General features: G+C 36.3%; 1 long non-coding RNA gene across 1 annotated transcript; it reads left to right on the top strand.

The window, feature by feature from the left end:
* Positions 1-11,349: 11,349 nt before the first annotated feature.
* On the top strand, positions 11,350-12,133 carry LOC111896114 (uncharacterized). The gene is made up of 3 exons (XR_002851808.3): positions 11,350-11,383; positions 11,491-11,545; positions 11,653-12,133. It is a non-coding gene; the product is annotated as an uncharacterized LOC111896114 (long non-coding RNA).
* The last annotated feature ends 4,396 nt before the right edge of the window (positions 12,134-16,529 follow it).

Consider the following 16,529-nt stretch of genomic DNA (forward strand, 5'->3'; position numbering starts at 1 on the left):
ACTTATACTCTTGTGTCATTACCTGTAATGAAAAGAAAACTGAGTGGGTCAGGCTTGGGAGCCTGGTGAGCATATAGGGTTTTCAACCCACAATAATACATTTATTATATTCAATTATCAAACACTCAAATCAAATACCCATCCCCATCATCTTCTTAAGGTTTCCCCCTAAGAACCAACTATCCTTCATTCACTTATTCCTAAGGAATCGGCACGAAATCCATTGCTGCCAAAGTTTATCTATCGAGTACTAAATCCATAGTTATAAGACGCTAACTCCATAGTCGTCGGGGTTTACTCAAGCGATGCTAACTCCATAGTCATCAAGGTTCACTTAACAAGCGCTAACTCCATAGTCGCCAAGGTTTACTTAACAAGCGCTAACTCCATAGTCGCCAAGGTTCATCAAATAGGCACGAAGTCACATCGTCGCCAAGGTTTATGCAATAGGCGCTAACTCCATAGTCACCAAGGTTTATACAAAAGGCGCTAACTCCATAGTCACCAAGGTTTATCTAACAGCAGGCGCTAACTCCATAGTCACCAAGGTTTATCTAACAGCAGGCGCTAACTCCATAGTCACCAAGGTTTATCTAACAGCAGGCGCTAACTCCATAGTCACCAAGGTTTATCTAACAGCAGGCGCTAACTCCATAGTCACCAACTAACCCATCTACCCATGTTCTACCCAACAATATTAGTAGATAAAAATATACATTTGTATACATAGTTTAAAGAAGACCTGTATAGCATGCTTTAATCAACACATATATCACATAACAGATGAGGCACACACACGTAACACATATCTCATAAAGAAATAAGCAGATCTGTAAGATAGAAGAGAGTGAATACTCATTCACACATAACACAACCAAATATATACACATAGCACGTATTTTTATATAAAATACTTCGTATTATTGTATCAGAAGAAATAACTACACACTCACTTGATCAGAAGACGATCCGACAGCACTACGGCTTATAGAAGTAGTATTCCTCAGCAGATCTGGAAGATCTCTTCGAAAATCGAACTTCTCGCGGGCAGAGCTTCGACTCGGGAACCGCGCTTCTCGGGATCTTCGGGGTCTCGGGACTTGCCTCGGGGCTAGAGTATGATACCGGGGCTTCGAGGTAGCTTCGGCACGAAAAACGATGCAAAAGACTAGAGAGAAGAGAAGAAAATGAACAAGAAATGAGGCTGCCTTCGGATCCTTTATATAGAGGCTGGAACCTCGGAGTACGCGGGGCGTACGCCTGTACGCAGCGCGTACTGCTCCAATGTTCGTAAGCGCATGCGTCATCCGAAGCCACTTGCTGCGATGTCGACACCCTCGGAGTACGCGGGGCGTACTCGAGTACGCGGCGCGTACCTCGGATCAGATCAATGACTCGTTCGGATAATGCTTCCGAATTTTGAATTAAATATAAATACAAAATGATTAATAAACTTCGGAAATTCATAACTTCTTCATACGAACTCCGTTTTCGACGTTCTTTATATCCACGCGAAGGTGAGACCACGCTCTACGACTTTCGTTTAGACTCCGTCGGCTAATTTTGAATTTATTTTTATTAATTATTTTTAATAGGCCGCGACAGAAAACTTCGTTATAAATTCATAACTTCTTCGTTTGACGTCCGTTCTCGCCTAACTTTTTATCGCTTCGATACCAACAACGAGATCTTCGATTCTCGTTTAGATTGCTAAGGCTAAATATCGCTCTTACGTAAATTCATTTTTTTACGTCGCGCTGTGTCGTGTCGGCTCTGTCGCGAAACTTCGACAGGTCATAACTTCTTCGTTATAACTCGGATTTTTGGCGTTCTTTATATGTACGGAAACCTTGTAACATATACTACAACTTAGTTAGGATTATTCATCCTAAATAATCTTCTATCAAAAAGTCATTTTTGACTCTTATTGTCTCTAAATTGACTAGCCCTAATCTACGGGCGTTACACATAACGACAAGACTATGTGCGGCACATAACATCTTATTTGATTATGGACATGATTGATATGTACGGGTCACAGTATGTATGGCATGTATGGCTCAGTAGATATGTATGGGATGTGGTATTTGGGGAACTCACTAAGCTTCATGCTTATGGTTTACAGTTTTGGTTTCAGGTATCTCCAGTTTTCAAGAAAAGGAGCTCGGGATGATCGCAACGCATACACCCATGTTATTCCGCATTATGTGATCTTTGAGATTAGACTCTGATATTTATTTTAATTGAAATGTTTTCAATGTCTAGAACAAAGTTATTAAGTGTTTTTCTTATATTAAAAATGAAATTTTCGATATTGAATATTTGGATGTTACATGTTCTCAATCATCTTTTGTTTCTTTGTTTAGAGGGTGTTTGAGATTCCTTTTAGAATGACTTTGGACTTTTAACTTTTTAAAAAATTAAATAAAAAAAGAAAAAAAAAGTCAAAATGTGTTTGGGTAATAGAAAAGTTATTTTGAAAATGAATTTTTGTATTGAAGAAAAAGAGGGGTTTCTAAAAGTCATGAAAATGTGACTTTTTGTGACTTTTTAGTGTTTTACATTTAAAAGTTAAACCAAAAACTTTTTGAAAACAAATTTTGGCTTTTTGCCCCTCAAAAGCTAGTCCAAACACATTTTAAGAAAGAGATAATGAGTTGAGAGGGTAACGTATTTAGCTTTTAGTCACATTTGGTCACTAAATTATTTTTCGTGCTTTATTAACCCTTTGAACTTGTTGAAACGTATACATTATACAAGTATGACCGATAATAGTGGTTTTTTTCGGTTTCCAACTGTTGGATTAGGTGTCTAAGCCTATAACTATTATTGGTATGTACTTGACCCGAGAGTAGCATGGTTCATTTGGGTTGCATGTCATCGAAACAGTTTGGATAGACTTTTGTGAGAAGAGGATATTTATGATTTATTAATATATTATAAGTTCTAATATATTAATATGGAATCATATTTTTTAATTAGTATTGATCAAGAATTAGTTTGGAATTAATTTTGTAATCAAAAGAGACTAATTAAATAAATGGGGATTGATTTGGTAAATCATTCATTCTTATAAAGTGGGCTTATGATCCATAGTTCTTCATGTTGGGCTAAACTCATTGAGTGACTAATGGATACTCCATGGAGGTTAAAACCCATGGATCATGAGGAATATGGAAAGTCATGAGTTACATGGAGTAACCCTAATGTCCACACTATATAAAAACCTCATGGTTCCTAAAATCTGCACTTAAGGCATGTGTATGAGGGTTAGCCGATTTGTGAAGCAAGTGTTCTTCTCTCAAGTTATTCCAATTGTTGGTGGTGTTGTGTGATTCCATTTGAGGTGCAACACTTGGGGCACTGAGCTCTTAAAGCTCCATGGCTTCCAACTACAAGAAAAGGTATGTCATCTAAATTGTTTTATTACCCAAGTATCAATGTTTTGTATGCTAGTTGGGGTAATACATTGGAAAGTTCAAGTTTGCATGTATAATAGAGAAAATATAGATCCAAGGTATTTAGGGTTGCATGCACACCTTAGGAGTGTTAGAATGCTCAAAACCCAACACCAGTATTGTTTCCGGTCAAACATGAGTTTTTCGGTCATCTTTTACGGTCATACTCCAAATCCCTTCTGTATCACTATCTTCTCCGGCCAAACGTGTAATTCCCTTGGAACTTCCATAGCAAATGCTTCACCTTCATCACTATCTTCTCGTCCAAAATGGACCATCAGTCGAGGATCCAGACCGTAGGTATCACACTCGCTCCGGAGGTCATGGATCTTACCATTATCTTTGAATTGAGCTTTCGTAGCAAAAAGTCATGGATCTTCATCTTTTAAGAAACTCATTTTGCAAAAAGTCCTTTTACAAAAAGGACTTTTGAGGTTAAAAATTAATCTCAGACACTTTATTATTGTGAACAAAAAAGATAAAGACGAAGTGTAATTTGATGAACATCCTTCTTGGTCATGTGCAAACTAATGGTGAGCTTGTCTGTTAACTATGGTATGTTATTCTATCATTGGCTTGAAACTTTTGGAAGAAAATTATGTTTCTACCTTCTTGTTTCATAAATCGTTTATATTTATCTATAGGTTAGTTTTTGTCTGTGCTTCATTTTCTTATTGGAAATATCAATAAGATATGTCATATGGTTTTAAACATGGATGCATGATATGATTGATGATGATGTTCAAGGTTTGATATTGACCTTTACGAGGAGGGAGGAGAGGGGTGGGGTGGGTAGGGGTTTATTTGTTTTCTTATTTTAATAATCAAATTTAGTTTAAAAGGAAAGATAAAAAAAAGGAAAAAAAAAAAAAAGAAAATAGTGGCTTATAAACAATTCATGTAAGTTTCAGAAATTATAGGGATCATTTGTGCAAGTTTAGAAACTATAGGGATCATTCTTATCAAAAAAATTAACAAAGACTAAAGTTGTAACCTTGTTAAACCATAAAGACCATTAATGTAATTTTGGTTTTTCTAATCATTAAGTCTAGAAGAGCACTAAACGTTTGCAAAATGACCCTTGTAGCTGGTCAACGCTTACATTTACCAGTTTTTCAGGCTTAATCATAAATAAACATTAAATGATGGTATTCTTGTTAACAGGGTCAAAGTTTAAGGATTTTTTTTGGAGATTTCTCTATATTTCTATTAAACCAAGTAATTTCAGTTTATTTCACTAACCTTTTATCTTTAAAAAAATCTTAATTAAAATATTTCTTTGTTTATCTAGTCAACCAAACCTATTAAACTAAATCTCATTTAGAGTAATTTTGGTTTATTACATGGATATGCTATATTTTGAGACTACACTCGGGTTAATGTGTCAAGGAATCGATAATTAATATTTATAATTGAATGGAATTGTAGTAACAAGAACCTCAATGGTAATTAGATATGAACACATTGACACGAAGGTTCCGGTTGTTCAAGATATTAAAAATAAAATGAAAACTTTGTTTATAACGTCCGAATAAAAGTATAACAAGGCCGTTGCACTCTTCATCTTAAAAAGTATTTAATGAAAATGTTGTTTCATTTGAGAACGATAATGATATTATGGATGACTTCTACGTGTTTTTTCTACATGTTGAGGGGAATAATTTTGTTGCAATGGAAACGGAGTTAAAGACATACTTGCATGAGCCGGATCGAATTTTAGTTTTTTTAATTAGGTTTATTCAGTTTTTAGTATAATTTTAAACAGAATGTAATCAAACAAAATAAAACTTTGATTATGGATTTTGTTTATTAAGATAAAAGGTTAGTAAAATAAACCGAAATTATTTGTAATTGTTTAATAGAAAATATAGAAAAATCTCTAGAAAAATCCATAAACATTAACCTTATTAGTCAAAAAGTCATCATTACAATTAAGCCAAAAAAAACAATAAATATAAACGATAAGCTGTCCAGAATAGTAAGCAAAAATACACGTGATCTCCAAGGTGAAAGCCCAAAGTACGCGTGACCATCACCCTATTGACGGGTGACTTGGTTGCGGTGTGGTTTGGAGTGGCTATTTCAAAATAACATTTTTAAAGAAATTTTGTAGAAAACCTTCAACTTTTTTTTAAACATTTTTTTTTACATCACACTTTAATTACGTTTTAATTATTATGTTTTCTTAATTTCATTTTAAACAATTTTTATAAATTTGTTTATAATTATTATATTTTTTAAAATTAATTATTTACATTATTCTTATTTAAATATATCTTATCATTAAAAAATATTTAGATTGATTTTTTTTCTCTTTTTAACTTTTAAAAGTTTTTTACATATATATCTTTGGTTGGATTATATATATATATATATATATATATATATATATATATATATATATATATATATATATATATATATATATATATATATATATATATATTATATTTTAAAAATGTCCGTCCTTAGCTACAGTATATTTCATGTGATTTTGGCATATTTAGTCCACATCTTTACATATGTGTCAAAAGTGGTTGCCTTCTTTTATTGCGTTGTGTTTGTCTCACCGTCTCAGATGCTTCTCGATTTTCTCCACCGCCTTATCTTCCTTCTGTAATAATATCTCTTTCTTTCTCTTGCTTTCTGGATGGTTCCGTCCACTGCCCTAGACGGCGTCGTACTACACGGATGCGCCCTCCACCGCCCACCGCCTGTAATACCAAAGTTTTCCCGTTTCTTTGTGTCTTCCATCTTCAATCGCACGTCAACAGTGATGATTATAGGAGGAATCAGTACAGTCGGAAGTTCTACCGACATCGCCCTCTCTAACCTCTCCTTGACCTTCGCTCTCTGTTCTTCTTTTTATTGGGCTTCGCTCAGCAACATTATCCAAGTGTCCAGCTCATTTGAAATCCCGATTATGGAAGGTATGTGTTCTCTTTTTTCTTTCCCAGTCCCTGTTTTTTCTCTTTGATCATCGCTCCTGCTCTTAATCAAATAATCAATTACCTCTTCCACTGTGTTTTCTTGATTTCAATTTTGGGATTAACTGATTTTATTTCTATTTGGGTTCGATTGTTAAAATCAATATTCATATTTACCTTAGTTAAGTTCTTTTCGTTGCTTTTTGTTGATTTGGGTTTGGTTTGCCTAACTGGTTTTGTTGTTGGATTATTTAGGGCTACTGATGTAGTTTAGATCAGATTTGGAGGAATTATCTTCCTAATGTTTTCATATATAAATAAATAACAAGGTTACAAGTATAAATAGGTTACATATACACGATAACTATCCTGATAACTAGGATCTAGATAACTCTAAATACAACAAATGTTCCTAACTTTCAGCTCTCGCCAACACTCCCCCTCAAGGTGGAGAATGGATATCTACCATTCCCAGCTTGTCAAGAGAGCTTCGAAAAACTCTTCCACACACCGCCTTTGTCAACATGTCCGCCAATTGATCTTCAGTTCCGACGTGAGGAAGCTCCACTGTCTTGCGTTCTAGATGATCTTTAATAAAGTGCCTATCAATTTCTACATGTTTGGTTCTATCATGCTGTACAGGGTTATTTGCAATCTTTACCGCAGACTCATTATCACAATATAGCTTCATGGGAGACTTCAACGAAATGCCAAGGTCCCTTAGGATTCTCTTGATCCACAACAGTTCACACATACCATGAACCATACCTCTAAACTCTACTTCTGCACTCCATCTTGATACGACCTTCTGTTTCTTACTCCTCCAAGTAACTAGATTTCCACCCACAAAAGTAAAATAACCCGAGGTGGATTTTCCATCCATCCTATCTCCAGCCCAGTCTGCATCCGTAAAACCACTTACATGGTGATCTTGGTTCTTTCCAAAGAACAAACCCCTGCCAGGAGATGACTTCAAATACCTTAAAATCCGATACACCACATTCATATATTTTTCATTAGGTGCGTGCATGAACCTACTAACCACAGATACAGCATAGGCTATATCAGGACGAGTGTAAGGCAGATAGATCAATTTACCCACCAATTTTTGATACCTGTCTCTGTTAGCTGGAACCTTATTTGGAAGTATTTCCAGATGATGGTTTACTTCAATAGGAGTGTCAATCGGCTTACAATCTAGCATTCCAGATTCCGTCAGTAAATCCAACACATACTTACGTTGGTTCATCATTATCCCATGCTTTGATCTAGCTACTTCAATCCCTAAGAAGTATTTTAAGCTTCCAAGGTCTTTTAATTCAAATTCGGCTGCTAGAATTGCTTGTAATTCTTCCATCTCTTTTTCGTCATTTCCTGTTACTATCATGTCATCGACATATACAATCAAGGCTGTTATCTTTCCACCTACTTTTGACTTTATAAACAAGGTGTGATCAACATCACTTTGCTTATACCCAACCTTTTTCATAAACACTGAGAATCTGCCAAACCATGCTCTTGGAGACTGTTTCAAACCATATAACGCCTTTTTTAGCTTACACACCTTACCATGACTTTCGATACCCGGTGGCGGTTCCATGTACACTTCTTCTTTAAGACACCCATTTAGGAACGCATTCTTCACGTCAAATTGTTTCAACGGCCAATTTTCATTTGCTGCAATTGATATTAGGATTCGGATAGTGTTGATTTTTGCCACAGGTGTGAAAGTATCCCCGTAATCTATTCCGTATTTTTGCGTATACCCCTTCGCTACCAATCTCGCTTTAAACTTCACAACCTTTCCATTTGAGTCTAGCTTTACACTAAACACCCATCTACACCCAACTGTTTTCTTCCCGCTAGGGAGTGCAACCAAATCCCACGTTAAATTCTTTTGTAATGCATACATTTCTTCATTTACCGCATTTTTCCATCGTTCATATTTTAGGGCTTCGTGTATGTCTCTAGGGATGGTAATATCTGACGAGCTTTCAACAAATGACGCATGCGCCCCTGTGAGTCGGTGATGTGAAACGTAATTGCTGATCGGATATTTCCCTTTTGCAGTCAAGACAGGTTCATACTGTCATTTTGGCTTTCCACGTGTACTCCTTGTTGGGTATCTTTACGCAGATCCTTCATCAAAGACAGAGGACTCCTCGCCACTTCCATTATTTTCCTGCAAAACGAAAGAACTAGGTGAACCCGGTACATTATCATCAGCAGTAGCGATGTCGTCATCAGTGTTATCGATATTATCCGCTTGGGTTTCAGCAGCGGTTTCAGCAGCGGGATCAGTTCCAGCGGGATCAGTAGGCGAGAAGTCATTAGGTACTGGTTCATAATCTTCATCGGAGTCATCCAGTCCACTGGTGCTAACTTTAGTCTGAAAAACGGGTTCAGGCACCGGTGATGATTCTGTCGGGCTAACTTCACCATTACATTGCTTCTCCCCCTGAAGTGAGCCCTCACATGAAAAATAGGGTATCGTTTCATGAAAGGAAACATCCCGAGTGATGTACACCTTACCAGTTGCGGGATCGAGACACCGGTAGCCTTTCTTGAAATCAGCATACCCAAGAAAGAAACAACGGGTGGCTCGGGGTTCTAGCTTACCAGAATTCTGATGTACGTACACTATACAACCAAAAACCCTAGGTTCAAGGTTCTTGTTAGGCGAGGTTCCAAGTAGGTCATGGAGTTTTTGCATGGGTGTAGTAAATTCAATCACTCGTGAAGGTGTACAATTCATAATGTAGGTTGCCGACTTAACTGCCTCTCCCGAAAATTTACGTGGGACATTCATATCAAAGATAAGAGCTCGAACAATTTCGAGAATGGAACTATTACGGCGTTCGGCAAGCCCATTCTGTTGTGGAGTCCGCGCACATGAAGTCTGATGTCGGATTAGGTTCGTTTTGCAGTAGTTGCCCATCTCAAGACTCACATACTCACCCCCATTATCCGACTGAAGGGTGTGTATATTTATACGAAATTCAGTTTTTATAAGTATGTGTAGTTCTTTAAACGCATTAAATACTTCACTGTTGTGTTTGAGCAGAGACACCCACATCATTCTGGTGCATTCATCTATGAATGTAACGAAATATCGAGCACCATTAGGAGTTTCAATTGGAGTCGGGCCCCATACATCGGAATGGATTACCGCAAAAGGAGTAGTAGCTTTACACTCACTAGGAGTATATGAAATACGTTTATTTTTTGATAATTCACAAATGTCACAACTAAAAACATTGTCTGAAATATTCAAAAACAATTTTGGTTTCAACTTCCTAAGATACGTAAATGAAAGATGTCCAAGCCGACGGTGCCATAACATCGCCAGGGACTTATTTGCTCTAGCTACTCCTGCATGATTTGCTTGACTTCGATGACCTTCTTCTAAGTAATATAGCCTCCCTCTTCTAGTACCATAACCACGAATCTGGTGAGTCTCCATGTCCTGGAAAACACAGTCATTTGGCCAGAAAGTAACATAACAATTTAATGCCTTGGTTATCTGACTAACTGACAACAAGTTTGTAGATAGAGAAGGGACCACAAGGACAGAATCCAATTCCATAGAACTAGACACTTTTACAGTGCCTTCGGCTGTAACTTTTTCAATATCTCCACTGGCGGTGTAGATATTTAGTTGTTTTGATTGTTTTGAAGTATACGATGTAGTCAACAAGTTTGGGTTATTGATCATATGATCCGTAGCCCCCATATCAATAATCCAATCACTATCTTTTTGAGATTTGCTGCTAGACTTACCCTGATTCGTAGAGGTATGAGCAGCAACTGGAGACCCTTCCTGATTCTGCGAAGATGTGGCCACGGTTGCTTGGCTTTGTGGAAGCTTCTTTCTCGGTTTTTTCGAGAAATCCCACCAATCGGGATATCCGATTATTTCATAGCATCTTAATTTTGAATGACCCGATTCTCCACAATGAGTACACACAAAATTATTTCCACCCTTTTCATTAGACCCCTTGGTTTTTGCAGGTCTGTTTCGAGCAGCTATATTAACAACACTGTCGGGTTCAATCGGTATCGGGTCCATAGCTTGTCTCTGATTCAGGTCTTTTCGGATATAGGCGTAACACGCCTCAAGGCTTAAAGGTGGGTCTTTTCTAAGGGATTCACTCCTGACCTGGTTAAAGTCTGGGTCTAAACCCGCCAAAAAAATGTGAACCCTAAAACGGGACAGCGCCTTGTTTACAGCCACAGTGGCTTCAACATTATTACCATTATCATTCATACGAGTATCTATTTCTTGGAAGCGACTTACAAGTTCGTTGTAGTAGGTTGGGAGAGGACGTCCGTTTTGACGAGTGATGAATGTTTTCCGATTCAACTCAAACAGTTGAGTCTCGTCCGATCCGCCATAGAATGTTTTTGAGATGGCATCCCATATCTCCGCCCCCGTTTTCAGCCGAATGAAACGACGCATCAACGTTGGACTCATTGAGTCAATGAGCCAACTCCTCACTTTGTTGTCATCTGTGATCCAAGCTTCAAGTGCCTTCTCGTTCGTTGTGGGTTTCACAGCCTTGCCGGTAAGAAAACCCAACTTATTCTGAGCCCCAATGCGCATCTCCATCAACTGAGACCACAGGGGGTAATTGCTTTCGTCAAGAACAACTCCGGTAGGAAACGGAGAGTCTTGAACATTTTGTACGATTACGGGATTCGATCCTCCGAAATTATCTCCTCCACTCATGTCAACTCAGTGCTTTGCTTCGATACGATTTAGTGATTTCAGAAAGTTTTCCGCTCTGATACCATGTAGTTTAGATCAGATTTGGAGGAATTATCTTCCTAATGTTTTCATATATAAATAAATAACAAGGTTACAAGAATAAATAGGTTACATATACACGATAACTATCCTGATAACTAGGATCTAGATAACTCTAAATACAACAAATGTTCCTAACTTTCAGCTCTCGCCAACAACTGATGCAAATATTGTAACTCCTGCAATGGAAGGTGTTTGTTGGTTTGTCTGCCATAAGGACCTTGAGGCCTTCCTATTTCTTCATCATCTAAGATTTTGATTAACCTTTCTATGATTTGTTTCTTGGTCATCTGAATAGGTATAAATAACGTTCCAGTGAACCTCCGTCATCCATTGCACCCATTGGAAAGGAAGTAAGTAGCTTCACCTGGGACAATCACAAAAAAATGTCAACTTTTAGTTTATTTTTACTGGTGATATTTTTGCTTAACATTTATCTTGGACCTTTTTCTTTATATAGGGAGAAGATTAAAGTGAAGAGATGTTGTTTTGCTTAAATACAGAGCAGGTTCTTTCATTTGGAAGTTTGATAAAGAGTTGGGAATATTTACAAAGTAAAAAGTTAATGATCGTTAGCTGATTTTGGTATTTTGTTACTTTGTCTACACTTGGAATCTGTCTATACTAAGATATGGTTTGCAGTATGGAATACTATTATCATCATATACTTATGAGTTTAGTAGAAAACCCAATTGCACTTTACATGCTCGATGAAATGCCTCAATGATACTTCAGCTTGATTAATTACATACGTGAAAATTTTACTAGCTTTTATACATAAAAAAGAAGTTATTTTTTCAGAAATATGTCGTGTACTTCAAAAACAACAAATTAGATCATTGTTAAAAAGAAGCTTTTGTATTGTAGAAGACATATGAAGATATGTTTTTGATAATAAACTTAGTGGAAAGCTGATATGGCAAAAAAAAACTTTCTATCAGTTATTTATTTATTTATTTTTGATTGATGCATATATTTTTTGCACTAATTCACACACCAAAAGCAACTGTATGGCTTCTTCATAGAACAGAGGTGGAATAGAGTCAAACCAATGCGCTTCAAAAGGTTTTATATTACCTTAACTATTATATATTTCATGGTATACTGTTTGGTTCTAAGCACTGAAACATTTTTCTGTTTCATTTTACTTACTTCTTGGTTTATGTTGGACTGTATAAAAAAAGAAAAGAACTCTTAAAAAATGCACACTGTAATGATTCTAATTGAAGTTGACCACTGGGGTATAAATTATCTTATTAGAAGTATACACTGACATTGGTAATATAAGTATAGACTGACATCTTCATTTGCAATTTAGTGGCGCTGCGATGGCGACATTTGTCTCTAGATTTCTGATGAGATTCACAACAGTTTAGTTTTATAATTCTGTTTGGCATTGCTTAATGTGTAAAAAGGCAACCTTATAGTTTTCATAGCATTTCTTAAATATGAGCATTATATCCAAACACAAGAATTGGCAACATAGGCAAGTCCATATTTATATTTTTGTACCGTATTTCAAAAGAATGAAAGTTTTCGTTTTGTTAAAGGTTGCAAAGCTGTTAAGAGTGGACCAAGGCTTATGGATGCTTGAACTCCGGATGCTCTTGAAGCATGAAAGCCGGTTGGTGGGTTCAATATTGCTCAAGAAGTAGGAGAATGGACAACAACCATTTTTTTATCCATATCTTCCTTCTCATGCTTACCTTACATGCATGTAGATAGATAATGATATGGTTAGAATTACTAGATTATTTGCTGACTGAATCTGAATATGAATGCAGGTTTTTTTCTACAAGAAAGCATGGGTTGGTGGATGCAGCTATTAGAAATAGTAAAGAACAAACAACAGAAAAAAAAAATGCCGCATACGACCCCCGCAATGCGGGGGTTTCCCACCTAGTATATATTATGGAAATGATTCTTAGCAATAGTAAACCGGCAGATTTTTTGGCAAAAATGGTCCCTCAACTATATTTGAGTATTTTGTGTCAATATCTAGATTTTGATAGTAACTTTTTGGCCTTTAGGTTTTTACCACAAATCTTTAGTGCATTTAACACTTTTCGCCCTTAAATTTAAAACTTTTATATTTTTGCGTTTTCATTAAATTTTTCTGCTTTTTGGTTTTTGCCACAAAACTTTAGCAAGTTTGACAGTTTTAGTCCTTACAGTCAAAAGTTTTACATTTTTGATGTTTTTGCCACAAATCTTTTATAAATTTAACATTTTTCGTCATTGCACTAAAAACTTTTACATTTTGACATTAAAAAAAACCTCATTTTGAATTTTGTCATCATATTTTCCCAACTTTGGCAACTTTAACATTATTGCCACAACATTTTTGAATTTTCACCAGCAGTGTCCATTCTTTTGGTTGTACACTTTTGAAATCTAATTTTAGGGGTTGTCGACTTTCTCCCCTATTTGTGATAATTTACAATTTCAGCACATATCTTTTAAAGTTTGTCGATTTTTTCCAGATTACCCCAAAAGCGGCATAGCCGCGGCCTCTTTACTAGTTTATATTATGTTTTTGATTTTTCCTGATTAAATCAATTAACTTTCGAGTAAATCACTTATAATTTCGACTTTGTTTTTTCTTTTTGACTATTTTTAAAGATTCTTACAACTACTTCTTTGGTTGGAATCTGATAGCCTAAAGTTGATTTATATATTGATGTTTACAAGGTGTGATAGTCGTATACTACACAAGTTTATTAAAAATTACAGTTTTATATCAAACTTATAAACATTAAACATTTTTTAAAGTAAATACTTTTACATAAATACAAATGATATAATGAATAAGTAAGTTAATCTATACTAATAAAAAAAACTATTGACATATTTTAAATAATGATGTTGAAAATTAAGGTGTGAACATTAAACATTTTTTAAAGACAAAATTGCAAGAATGGTCCTAATTGTTAGGTGAAAATTGCCACTTTTGGCCGAAAAGGTATGGGCTAACACTCATGGTCCAAAGGTTTTCATTTTCTTACCACTTTGGTTTAATTTACTTTAAATTTTTTTGAAATGATGATTTTGCCATTGGTTTTTACTTTGTAAGTTTTTTTATTTATTTAAATACTTTTATAATTAACAGAAAAATAAAAAAGAAAATACCTCTCTCTCTCTCATTAAAACCATAAGCTCTCTACATCTACTCCGAGCATCTAAATCACCACCCTCCAATACTTTCTTTCCAAAACCACCACTTACAACTACCATCACCACCTCCACTCACCACCACCACCACATTCCACCATTATAAAAGAATAAAAAATCACAAATCATTTTTGCTTCTTGATTTAACTTCTTGTAAAAGAAAAGTTGATCAACTATGTATCATCAAATATTAGGCATTCATAACAAAAATCAGATTAGAAACCAACAATCTATCTTTGAGCATTCATTGATTTTAAATCACACAAAACATTCAAAATCATATTACAAAAGCACGAAACTATCCAAGAACATTCCTCGATTTTAAAGCACACAAAAAATTCACAAATTAGTTTCCAAAACTAGATGAAAATCAAATGTTAAAGCAAGCCCTAGCGCACACGATGCATCACCACCAAGAAATCCTAGCCGCCATGAACATCCTAGATGTGTGCAAATATCAAATTTCCATCCTCTATTTGTTTAGCCAACAAACCCACTTCCACCAAGCATAAGAAACTTGTTACAAAAGAAGATGAGAAGGTAGAGAAGACGATGAATAGTAGACGTACATAGATGGTACCAATTTTGAAAATCTGAACCGTAGAGTCACACACAGACACCAGAGAAAACACACACACAGTGTATTAAAGATATGAGCTAGAGGGAAGCTGACATAAAATGTTGAGAAAAACAACAACAAAAAAACGGACAGGAAACTGGGATTTTCCAGTGTATCTGACGCCGAAGATGGTGGTGGTAGCCAGACCACCGATCTGTTTTTTTTCTGGTGATCTGGTCTCATGGATGGTGGAGCGCGACGAAGATGTTTGGGTTGAGGAAGAGGACCGATGGGTGAGAAAGGAAAAGGGGTGGAGTTGGGTTTTGAAGAAGAAGATAATGGTGGTGGATTGAGTTCTTGTTATTAAAAAGAAGGGTTTGAAAAAGATGACGGTTATAACATCCAAGAACTTAAATAAAATTTTCGCTTTTAAATTTATGTCTATAATACGATGATTATATAAAAATATTTGAGAGTATATCATAATAACATAATATCATATTACAAATCCCAAAATCACATAGATTCGGAAAACATGGGCAGATGCGGTGCGATCAAGCCGAGCCCTTCCCTTTCGAGATGGAAGTACCTGAAACATACACTGAAAACTGTAAGCACAAAGCTTAGTGAGATCCCTTAAAATACCCCATACCATACATATATACAGTTAAACATATCTTAGTATAATTCAACCCCTTCGGTCTCTTTCAACAGGTATTAGGTCTATTTCAACCCCTTCGCTCTCTTTTAACTGGTACTGTGTATATTCCAATCCCTTAGGTCTCTTTCAACCGATATTGGGTATGTTTCAACCCCTTCGGTCTCTTTCAACCGATATTGGGTCTATTTCGCCCCCTACAGCTAACATGCATATGTATCAGTACAAGTCGCAAAGACATTAACTCATATACATACATAAAATCTAATTGTCACGAAGACAATTACCATCCTACAAACATAATCTAGTGGGGAGGCGTTGGTGCCTTCGATCCACGAGTACAGCGAAGGAAACTCACCGCTCGATCGATAATCAACTACTGATGCTCGAACGGTCAACTACATCGATGCTACTCCACACCTAGATAATCATTAAAAGCAAATATTAAGTCTACCTGTAACGCCCTGTTTCGAATCTTTTCCTATTTGGATGTGGGTGATGTAAATTTAAATGATCTGGGGGTTCAGTTTGTATTTTGGAGCCAAGGGATATTTTGGTAAAGTTCCAGCTCGGACTTTAACGGAAATTGGATGTTTGTTCGGGAAATTTTAAGGCGATTGTGAGATGATAAAAGCGTAGAGCTTCTTGTTACCTTTTCATGGACAAAAGGATCGTCGAAATCGGATTTATAATGAAGAAGTTATGGCCTTCGGAAGAATTTAGGGTTTGGGGAAAACCCTAGTATGGGGGGTTACACGAGGAGTACGTAGGGCGTACTTGTGCGAGGACCATTATGCGAGGCGTACACTGCGTACGTTGAGCATAGTCAACAGATTAATCGTGAAGCCTTGGCCTCGTATGTTGGACGTACAGGAGTGCAAAGAACCCTAATTTAAGTGTGTTATACCCTATTTAAGCACCCTAGGTCTTTAGGACTGGCCTCTTTACC

This window comes from Lactuca sativa, chromosome 8 (assembly GCF_002870075.4).
Source record: "Lactuca sativa cultivar Salinas chromosome 8, Lsat_Salinas_v11, whole genome shotgun sequence".
Taxonomy (NCBI): domain Eukaryota; kingdom Viridiplantae; phylum Streptophyta; class Magnoliopsida; order Asterales; family Asteraceae; genus Lactuca; species Lactuca sativa.